Below are 10,127 nucleotides of genomic sequence, written 5' to 3' on the forward strand. Positions count from 1 at the left end.
ACCAGTAGAGACTTGCCTCAAGAAACCCTAACCTGATTGTGGAGACTAATGAGTCTGTCCTTAGCAGCCAGCAGGTGAGAGAGGGATCTATGGATGCTGGGTTCTCAATACATATGTGGCTGGAGGCAAATTCCTTCTTCCTCAGAAGGAGTTTAAAGGGCTCCAATTGCCTGATGTGGCCTACCCATGTCACAGGGTGTCATACCCTGTACTAGCAGCTCATCCATATTAGGTTGGTCCTATCTAAAAATGCATTCACAACATTCAGATGTGTGCCTGTCCAAATATCTGGGCACTCTGCTCTAGCCGCACTGACACAAAAGTAACCATCATGATACTGTCTGTTGGAGTAGCATTCGCTTTACCCATAGGGGACAGACCCCTATCGGATACCTAAAACCATGGACAGCAGCAAACCCTAGTTGTCAAGTATTCTTTCCTGTACATAGCACACCTATTAGGCGATGTCAGAGATAAACAATCTGGAAGTAAACTAGGAGAGTTTAACAATGTACTGGAATAAAAGTCATATGACAATGGTCTTTCTCTTAAAATACCTTATTGTTACCTGCTGTATTTTCAGACCCTGATGAACTGGAACCGTGGAAACAACACCCCTGTGCTGGGGACCCCGTCACAAAAGGCTGAAAGGAAACACACTGAACTAGTTGTGCTGATTTAGGGGTGACTTTTCATATTTCTGTTTCACTAAACATTTCTTATTTTTTGCAATGAGATAATTCACTAGAACATACGCTTCATATCAGAGGCCTCCACACTTGCAGATCAATCAGCCGTGGGTTGAAAATACTGAATAATTGCACTCCCATGAGCATATACAGACTTTTTCTCACCTACCCCTAAACAATACACTAAATAACTATTTACATACTGTTTAAGTTACACTAAACATATCACAAGTCATCTAGAGCTGATGGCTAGCTTGTGGGAGGGCATACAAGGGTATATGTAACACCTTTTTCTGTGAGAGGCTTGTGCATCCACATTTTGACATCCGCAGGGTCCTAGAGTTCCCCTGCCCCCAAGGCATGGTGGGTCCTGGGAAACTGCATCTCTTTAAAAAATTTATTTATTTATTTATTTATTTATTTATTTATTTATTTATATGAGTGTATTGCCTGCATGTACGTAAGTGCACCCATGTCATAGAATGCCCATAGAGGTCAGAAGAGGGCATCAGATACCCTGGAACTGGAGTTATGGACAGTTGTTAGCTGCCATGTGGGTACTGGGAACCAAACCCAGGTCCTCTGCAAGAGCTGTCAGTGCTCTTAACCACTGAGCCATCTCTTCAGCCCTGGAAACTGCACCTCTAATGTCCAGGTGGAACGTACTAGTAAGGGAAGCACTGGGGTGAAGCCTAGAGCTGTGGGAGGAGGTCTGGATGACAGGCAATGTCATTGGAGTGGGAGAACCAGGGTCCATCATCACATGTGTTGCTTGTGCAGTGAGAATGAGGCCACATGCCACTAATGTTCCTTCATTCCCTTGAAGCATTCTGGGAGGCAGATCCCAGGACTCCAGTTTTCAAAAATCTGAGATGGGGCCTGGTGTACTGGAGCCACTCCCAGGGAGTCCTGCCACTGAGGGAAGGTGGCTTGCCTTTGGCTCAGTCCTCTGCTCTATTTAGCTCTGGCCCCTGTATCTGGTGCAGGGGCTGATTTTATGAGTGGGTGATGGGGACCAGGCACGGGGGCCCAGAGCAAGACTCAGGCTCCATGTGAAGTCCATCTATGTGAGACTCGGGTGGCCCTCAATCACCACTGGCTCTTCTTGCTATTGTGTGAGTTGGTTGTGCCCTGCTGCTGTCCTCCCTCCCAGCAGGGTTTCTTCACTGCCCTTCAGGGGCCGAGTAGGCTATGGCCTTTGGCTGCTGCAAACAGAAGAGTCCTGGAACCTGCAGCTGAGATCAGGGGCAGGTTCCTCTTGTTACCTGGGGGCACATGACTGCAGACTGGTTCCATTAATCCTTTGAGAACGCAGGTCAAAGCTGTATGTGCCAGAGACTTTACTGAGGTGTATTTGTTCTCCAGTCCTTTGGGGATTCCTGGAGAAGTTGTCCTGGCCCTCATGTTCTCAGAACTAGGCTTTTCCCTTTTGCCTTTTGGTTGAGTCAGCACCCATGACCTTTTGAGTGGTGTGGGTCTTTCTTCCCACTGGCTTTGGAAGGTGTTTTCCTCCATCTCCTGTGAACCTTGGACTTGCCCTCCTGGGACACGGTCTTCTTTGCACTAACCATCTGCTGCCACAAGAGGATCCTTGTCTAAGATCCCACCTTCATTGGAGCTGTCAAGGATATGGCCAGAGGTCTAGTCCCATTCTCTTCCAGCCATGTGATAGAGTCCCCAGAAGTGGCAGCTGCCCCTGTTCTGATGGACTAATGGTGGATCTCTGGTGGGGAAGGGGAGGCTAGGAGGCACACTGAGGAACAGAGGGACCAGGAAGGAGCCTTTCCAGTTGTCTCCCTCCTACACTGGCACCTTGGACTATCACACTCAGGGTTAGTATAGAGCAGGGTAACCACCTTTCTAGATGTCAAGAGGAAGAGGCTGGCTGATCAGTGGCCTGAGAGCACAGGTACATGGGAAATGCTCCCTAGGACTACGCTTGCCCCATTTACTCAGCTGTCCATCAACTTCAACAAAGCAGACAATTAATAATAAAAGTTGCTGGGCATGGACAGAGGTAGGTGGTTCTCTATGAGTCCAAGGCTAGCCTGGTCTACATGGCAAGTTCTAGGCCAGCCAGGCCTATGTAGTGAATCAATCTCTGTCTCTCTCTGTCTCAACAAACAATAAAGGTTTATTTTAGCTCACACTTCTAGAGGTTCCAGTGTAAGATGAATTGGACCCTTTGCTTTGAGCCTCTGCTGGGGTCGGGGTAGCAGTGATGGGGAGCCCAGGCACAACAAACCTCATGGTCAGGAAGAGGCTGGGAGTCCCACATCCCCTTTGAGGGCATGGCCACAGTGATATGGACCTCCCACTAGGCCTTATATCTTAAAGGCTCAAATACCTCTCAATAGTGCCACCTTGAAGACCCACTCTCAGTACAGGGCCTGCTTAGACACCTTCCTTCAGCACAGGGACATGGGGTACTCATCCAATTACAGCAGCTGTTGGTTTTTACACAAATATAGAATACTAATCTTTGGTCACACTGGGGATAGAACCCAGGGTCTCATACATGTTAGGTAAATACTCACTCACTGGGATGCATCCCCAGCCCTAGAAATAGTCATATCAAATTTTAAGGACGGCAAAGAATTTAACTGCTGACTATTAAGAATACTGATATTTTAAAATAAAGCTGCCACATTTCTCTCTTAATGTCCATATAATGAACACCAGAGCAATTTGTTATCAACAACTGTTCACTTACAAATAAGTTAGATGTATTGGTATGCCTGTAATTCCAACATTTCAGAGGCTGAGGCAGGAGGATTGAGTTTGAGACCAGCCCAGGCTATATAGTAAGACCTTGTCCCTGACCTCCAAATTAAATAAAACAAAAAACTTCTCATCAAACCAAACCCCAAACTGCTAAGTGAGCTCTTCTGTAACAGATGGTGACAATGTGCCTTGTGTGGTTCTAGTTAGTTCTCAAAATTTGATCTTCACATAACTGTGAATTTAGGCTTTAAACTGTTCTTGGTACCAATCACACACTGCCACTAATCTTAATAGATTTGCTGTGAGTTATTCTTATAGACATTTGCATTATAGTTGTAATGGTGTGTAACTGCCCCAAATAATGACTAAATATGAACAGCACATTGCTATTTGCAATCAGTGAGGTGAAGTGGGTGAGGGATGGTGGCTTGACTAGAAGTCCTTCACAGGCACCAGGATTTGGGCTCCTACTCTGGAGGTTTTCCTGCTTCTGGCAAGTGTTGTGGTATGGGCCTTCCTTTCATAAAATGGAGAAAATAGACTGTGCACTTGCAAGAACAAAAAAGAAGCTGGAGAGCCTGTGTCACCCTGAGCATGGGATCACCCTCAGGTGGGTTGGTTTTAGGGAAAAAGTACATAAATAAGGCAAGAGTCTATAAAGTTGATTTTCTCAAAAGTGTGGGTGTGTATTCTCGGGAAGTTTGCTGCCCTTGGAGGACAGCGAAGAGAGTTTCTCGGGGTTGGGATGGGCCACGTTGGGTGTCTGCTGTGCCTATGTCCCCAGGCATCTGGTCCCCAGCAGGTGCTATGAAGCGGAGGACTTGGGCTCTCCAGCAGTGGGTTTCAGATTGGCCCCATGTTATAGTCACCAGAAAAGCTTTGGGGACCCTGTGGGTTGGGGCTGCTGTGTATGAGTGGATGCAGACCCAGTATCCAATTCAAAGCTCCCAGGTCACTCAAGGTAGATGGTACCAGGAAGAGAGCAGTACTCTCCAGTGGGCTGGGCTGGAGCCCCATAGGCCCCTAGGACCTGGGGATCTCACCAATTCTGCTTAGAGGGTGAGGATCTGTGTTTCTGGCAGTTTCCCACATGTTGCTGCTGACTAAACAGTTAAGATGCCATTTTCAACCCAGCCTGGAGCACTGGCTTGACAGGCACAGGAAGGAGCCTGGTCAGGAGGAGAGGGCGTGGCATGCACATGGTTCTGTGGTGATGCTGTGCATGAAAACCAGGCTGTGGTCATGGTGTGGAAACACACACAAGGCAACAGGGCTAGGACCTGCTTGGCTAGCTGAGAACCACTCACTGAGCTCCCATAGCTCGTCATCATGTAAAAACAAAGCCTTGGTCCAATGGCTACACTGCTTGGCATTTCCAGGTAGAAGTTGAAAAGGGTTAGTGTCCACGTAAGTTCTTCCACACAATATTGAGTCATGATGGACAGACACAGAGCTGTCAGGTTAGCTGTCAGTGTGTGAGTGGGTGAATAAGTTGAGAAAGCAGAATATTGGGCGAGAGGGGAAGAAGTGAGCTCATCTGTGAGGAGCTGGGTGGGAGATGTATTTGCATCATTTGTGTTACTAAGACAAAGAAGCTGGTTTGCAGGCCCTGGGGGAGGATCCCAGCTGTACCACAGTGTGGAGAAGGAAGAGCCATGGAGACAGCCAGAAGGCCAGTGGTCACCAGGGTAGGGAATGGATGACAGGATCAGTAGTAGCCCCGGGATTTTTCAGGCAGTGAAAGAATTCTTACGGGATTGTGGTGATGACAACAGGATACTTGTTAAAATGCATTGAAAGCATAGCACTGAGTGACATCAGTAAGCCATGGACTCTGGCACAATGTACCAGGCAGACTTGTCCATGGTAATAGACACCTTGAGGAGATACTGCAGTGGGGAGGCTGTGTGTGGGTGGAGGAAGGGGGACTCTTTCTACTTTCTGCTTGATTTTGCTGCAAACCTAAAGTCAGGCCCCTCTTGGCCTTCGCTGGGCCTGAACTTAGGTCCTCAGGGAGAGCTTTCTGAGATAGGGCATGGCTCTACTCCTCTGCTGTACCCCTTAGCCCTCCTCTCAGGTCCCTTAAATAATTTTCCCCCATTGGTTCTGTGTAGCTGGTTAGAGATTTATGAGCAGTGTGCATGCAGGGCGACAGGAGATGGAGGTAAGCCCTGACTGCTTCCAGCAGGCCAGGCCCCTGGCCTTTCAGCCACTTTGTTTCTGTGCCCCTCAGCCATTTCCAGAGAGCTTCTGGAATCCCTGCCTCAGAAGCTCCTATCAGAAGTGAGTGTCCTTCTTGTGGGAAACTGTGGGTTGCAACCTCACATGGGGTCCTGTAATCAAATATGGAGACTATGGAACAGTAATAGTAGAAAGTTCCTGTACACATAATGACCAAAAATTAATTGAAAATCAAATACATAATGAATCCAAGGTGCCTGGCAGCACTCACCTGGGTGACGTCTTGTGACCTCACTGCAGCCTTGGTTCTGAACACACAACTCTGGCATATCCCACTGTCAGGCCACACAACAGAAAGCAAACCAGACCACCAACAAATATTGCCCAAAACACCTCAGGCCAGATTTGGGACTGCGGTTTTTACCAAACATGAAATTTTTTTGTTCTTTTAGAAATTGTAGTGGTTTGAAAGAGAAATGCCCCCCACAGGCTCAGGTGTTTGAACACTTGGTCCCCAGTTGGTGGCGCTATTTTCAGAGGTTTAGAAGGTGTGGCCTCACTGGAGGAACCGTGATGCTGGGGGTGGGCTGTGAGATTTTATAGCCAGGTCCCACTTCCATAGCCAGGCCTCTGCTTCCTGTTTGAAGTTGAAAATGTGAACTTTCAACTTTTGGCTCCTGTCCTCAAACCTCCCCACCATGATGAACTCTTATCCCTCTGGAACAATAAGACAAAATAAGTTGTTTTGGTCATGGTATGTTATCACAGCAACAGAAAAGTAAATAATACAGAAGTGTAATAGTTTATTTACAGGAAAAAAAAGGCTTTTACTCTTTCCCCACCATCATTCTTCAGCATGTAAGTATCAAATTAATATAACTTTGGGTCATATTACGTTAGACAAGCACATCCATCTTGTTTGTATGCAAACTTGCTTTCATCTTTAATAAATAGTTGAATTTTATGTACACTAAAGGACTGTTTTAAAATAGATTTCCTTATATTTTATTATCAGTAAATGTTTGATTTGTATCCCTATTTTATATACCTATATACCCAAGATTGTATAAGAACTTTTTGGAAAAAAGTGGGAAAGAGTTTAAGAGGCTGTGTCCAGGTGAGCCTGCAGGGAGAGGTGGCAGGGCTGAGGCTCTGCCTCATCACTTACTTCTGTGTATTGGCTCAACTTTCTGGCTCCATGGTCCCTTGCTGAGTGGGTCTGTGGTGTGGTCCATGGGGGCTGAGAAGGGGTGGGGTAACAGCTCCAGCTATTTTGCTGTTGTTACTGTTTGCTTTCTTAATGTTACTTGCTTTATATCGAATAAATCTATTTCCTTCAAATCATGAAAATCTGCTCTTGAAAGAACCACCAAGGAATCTTGCTTACTTATTAATTAATTATTAGAGTCAGCCTGCAAAACAGGCCAGTGTTTGAGGGAGGACTTCAGTGGGGAGAGTTAGGACAATAATTAGTATGTATGCTCAACAACAAAAAGAAACCAGGGTCCCTGGGGATGGCTCTTCATTGACTTCAGAATGCTTAAATGGTGGGAGGTGGGGGGATGAATAAGGTATAAAGTACAGGGCCATTAAGGTGTCTCAGTGGGAAAAGAGCTTGCCTAACAAGCCTGATGACCTGAGTTCAATCCCTGGAACCCACGTAAAAAAAAACCAAAAAAACCCAGATGTGATAGAACACATCTGTAAACCTGGCCCTCCTATGGAAGATGGAAAGTGGAAACAACAGAATTGCCTGGAAGCTCCCAGGGCTAGCTAGCCTGGAGTATGCAAAACATACTCCAGCAGGAACAGGAGAGACTGTCAACTTGTACATACCACAGTTATACCCACCTTGAATCATACCCATCACACACAAACATCACCCCCCACACAAACAAAAGGAAATAAAGTGAAGAGATCAGAAGGGCAGAGAGGGCAATCTCCGAGCTCCCAAACCCTGCCCAGCACCCCTTCCTAGCCATGTGCTAAAGCTCCTGCCTGTGGTCTTTCACCTCTTGGATGTCTGCACAAGAGCCCCGATTGGGCTTTTGCTGAGTGTGGATCAGAAAAGATTGGTGATTTCAGGGCAACTCTTTCTGCATGGAAGATGTGGCTATGGGTGACTGAATGCACACATGTGGGAACACATGTGTGGTTGACACAGAGGACTTCAAAAACAGTGGGCACTTTCAGCCATTACCTTAACAGTACTTGTATCCCTAGGGTCAGCACTAACCCAAACCTGAGCCACAGGAGGAAGTTGGTAAGGAGAGAGGCTACACTTGGGCTGAGCTCCCCATAGGACTTTGAGAGCGTCAGGGTTGATTCTGCAACTCGAATGTGTCTTATTACAAAAGCCCGAGCCCACTAAGGACCAACAGCCCAAACATCCAGCTGCTTCATCAACCATGGAGGACAGGGATTTGGCAGTGCATCTCTTTCACAGATAGACAACTCAGGAGATCAAGAAGTGAGGAGGCAATTAGTTCACTGTCATCCACATTGGAAGCGAGTGTCCAGAATCTGTCAACAGCAGTCCCTTAGGAGAGGCTGGATAGAGCAGGACGTGTTCTGGAAGATGCAAAGACAGGATCCCGGTGGAAAATGGGAAGATGAGCCAGGGATGGTGGTGACAGGACTCCTTTCTTGCTAGGGACTTAGGGAGAATGCTATGGCCAGGCAGGGCATAAGCTGTTCTTCCCTGCAGGCACCTTCTTGTTGACACGCATGGAGCCAGTACTGCCCCCAATCCACCCTGCTAAGAACAGCTAGGGACAGGGAGCACCAAACGCTGTGGAGATGCAGTTCAGGACCGGAGACCACTGCCTGCTTCTGAGTCTCACATTGTCCCCAGGTGTGTGCCTTCTGGGGCAGGCACAGGTCCCAGATCACGTGGGACCTGAAGTTTTGGGTGCTGTGCTGATCTGAGCAGGGAAGGCCAGAGGAGTCAGCAAAGGGAAGCTGAGTGCAGCATGGGAACACAGCGGGAGGGTGAGAACCAGGATCTGTCTGGGATGGAGAAGCATCCCTTGTCATGGCTCAGGCAGTCTTGGCACAATGGTGGGGTAGGGCGATGCCTCAGGTATTATGCTCCTGCATCCTGTCTTTCATCCCTCCTATCTTCTCTTTCTCTTTGTGTCTAAATAGACTGGGTTAGATAAGGCTAAGATTCCTGTCATAGCATAACTGGGAAAGTGCAGTTGTTACCCTTTCACCTAGCTTGGGGGTTATGGCTATGGGCTTGCCACTGCCTTCAGTACAGACCCCTAATGTTGGCATGTTGGAGTTTTTCTTTACTGGAGTGAGAACATGTCCTCAGGGCACTTCGGGACAACTCAGGTCAAGCAGTGAGGAGGATTTGCCAAAGGGCTTGAGGCTGGGGAGAGTTCGAGAAGCAGATCTTGATCAGCGGGGATGCTGTCAGGAAGCTTGGTAGCTTTGTGCTTATTTTCATGAATCTTACATAGGAGGAGGTGCATCCAGATGTAGGTGACACTGAACCTGGTAAGGAAGCAGCACCTTCTCTCAGCCAGGATAGGCGGCATTTTGTCACTGTTGGGCCATATCCATGTCTTGCTTGTGTTCTGTGTGTGTTGGACATGAGTACTAAGCGGTCCAGGTGCTGTCTCTGTCCATTGTGCCCCACAGTGCCCTTGTCTCATATTCTGTGTACTTGATCATGGTCAAGAGAATACCCTGGTGGAGCTGAGCTGAGTTCCAAATTAGGACAGAAATAAACACATTATAGTAAAAATATACAGCATATCAAGAAATTAAGTTTTCTTTAAGAAGATAAACTTGGGGGATGGAGAGATGGTTCAGTTGTTAAGAGCACTGGCTGCTCTTGCAGAAGACCTGGGTTTGATTCCCAGCACCTGCATGGCAGCTAACAACCATCCATAACACCATTTCCAGAGACTCTGATGCCCTCTTTTGGCCTCTGTGGGCACTGCACAACATGGATACACTTACATACACACAGGCATAACACTCATACACATAAAATAAGAATAAAGTTTAAAAAGATAAAATTGGCAATAGAGGAAAGACAGCGGACATTGCAATTGATGCCATTGCCATAGGAATACAAGGGCTATGAGTCTGTTGGCAACTATGTGCCAAGAAATGGGAAAACAAAGAGGAAACTGATGAATTTGTGGACACATATGACTTGCTAAAATTGAACCACGAGAACAGAAAAAATGGGAACAGACCAATAATAAGCAATGAAATTGAATCAGTAATAGAAGTCTTCCAGTGAAATATGCTGACATAAAAATGGACAAATGAAAGGCTGGAAAGATGGCTTGATGGTTAAGAGCACTTACTGCTTTCAGAGGACCAGTTTGGTTCCCAGCACCCACATCAGGTGGCTCACAAATGCCTTTGACTCCAGCTCCAGTGGATTTGATGCCCTCTTTTGGCCTCTGTGGGCACCTGCACTTATATGCACATACTTCCACACAGACACACACAAGTACACATAACTTTAAAAATGTACACATGAACCAAAGGAATAGAACTCAGAAATAA

This window comes from Nannospalax galili, unplaced genomic scaffold, assembly GCF_000622305.1.
Source record: "Nannospalax galili isolate Female #2095 unplaced genomic scaffold, S.galili_v1.0 scaffold744, whole genome shotgun sequence".
Taxonomy (NCBI): Eukaryota; Metazoa; Chordata; class Mammalia; order Rodentia; family Spalacidae; genus Nannospalax; species Nannospalax galili.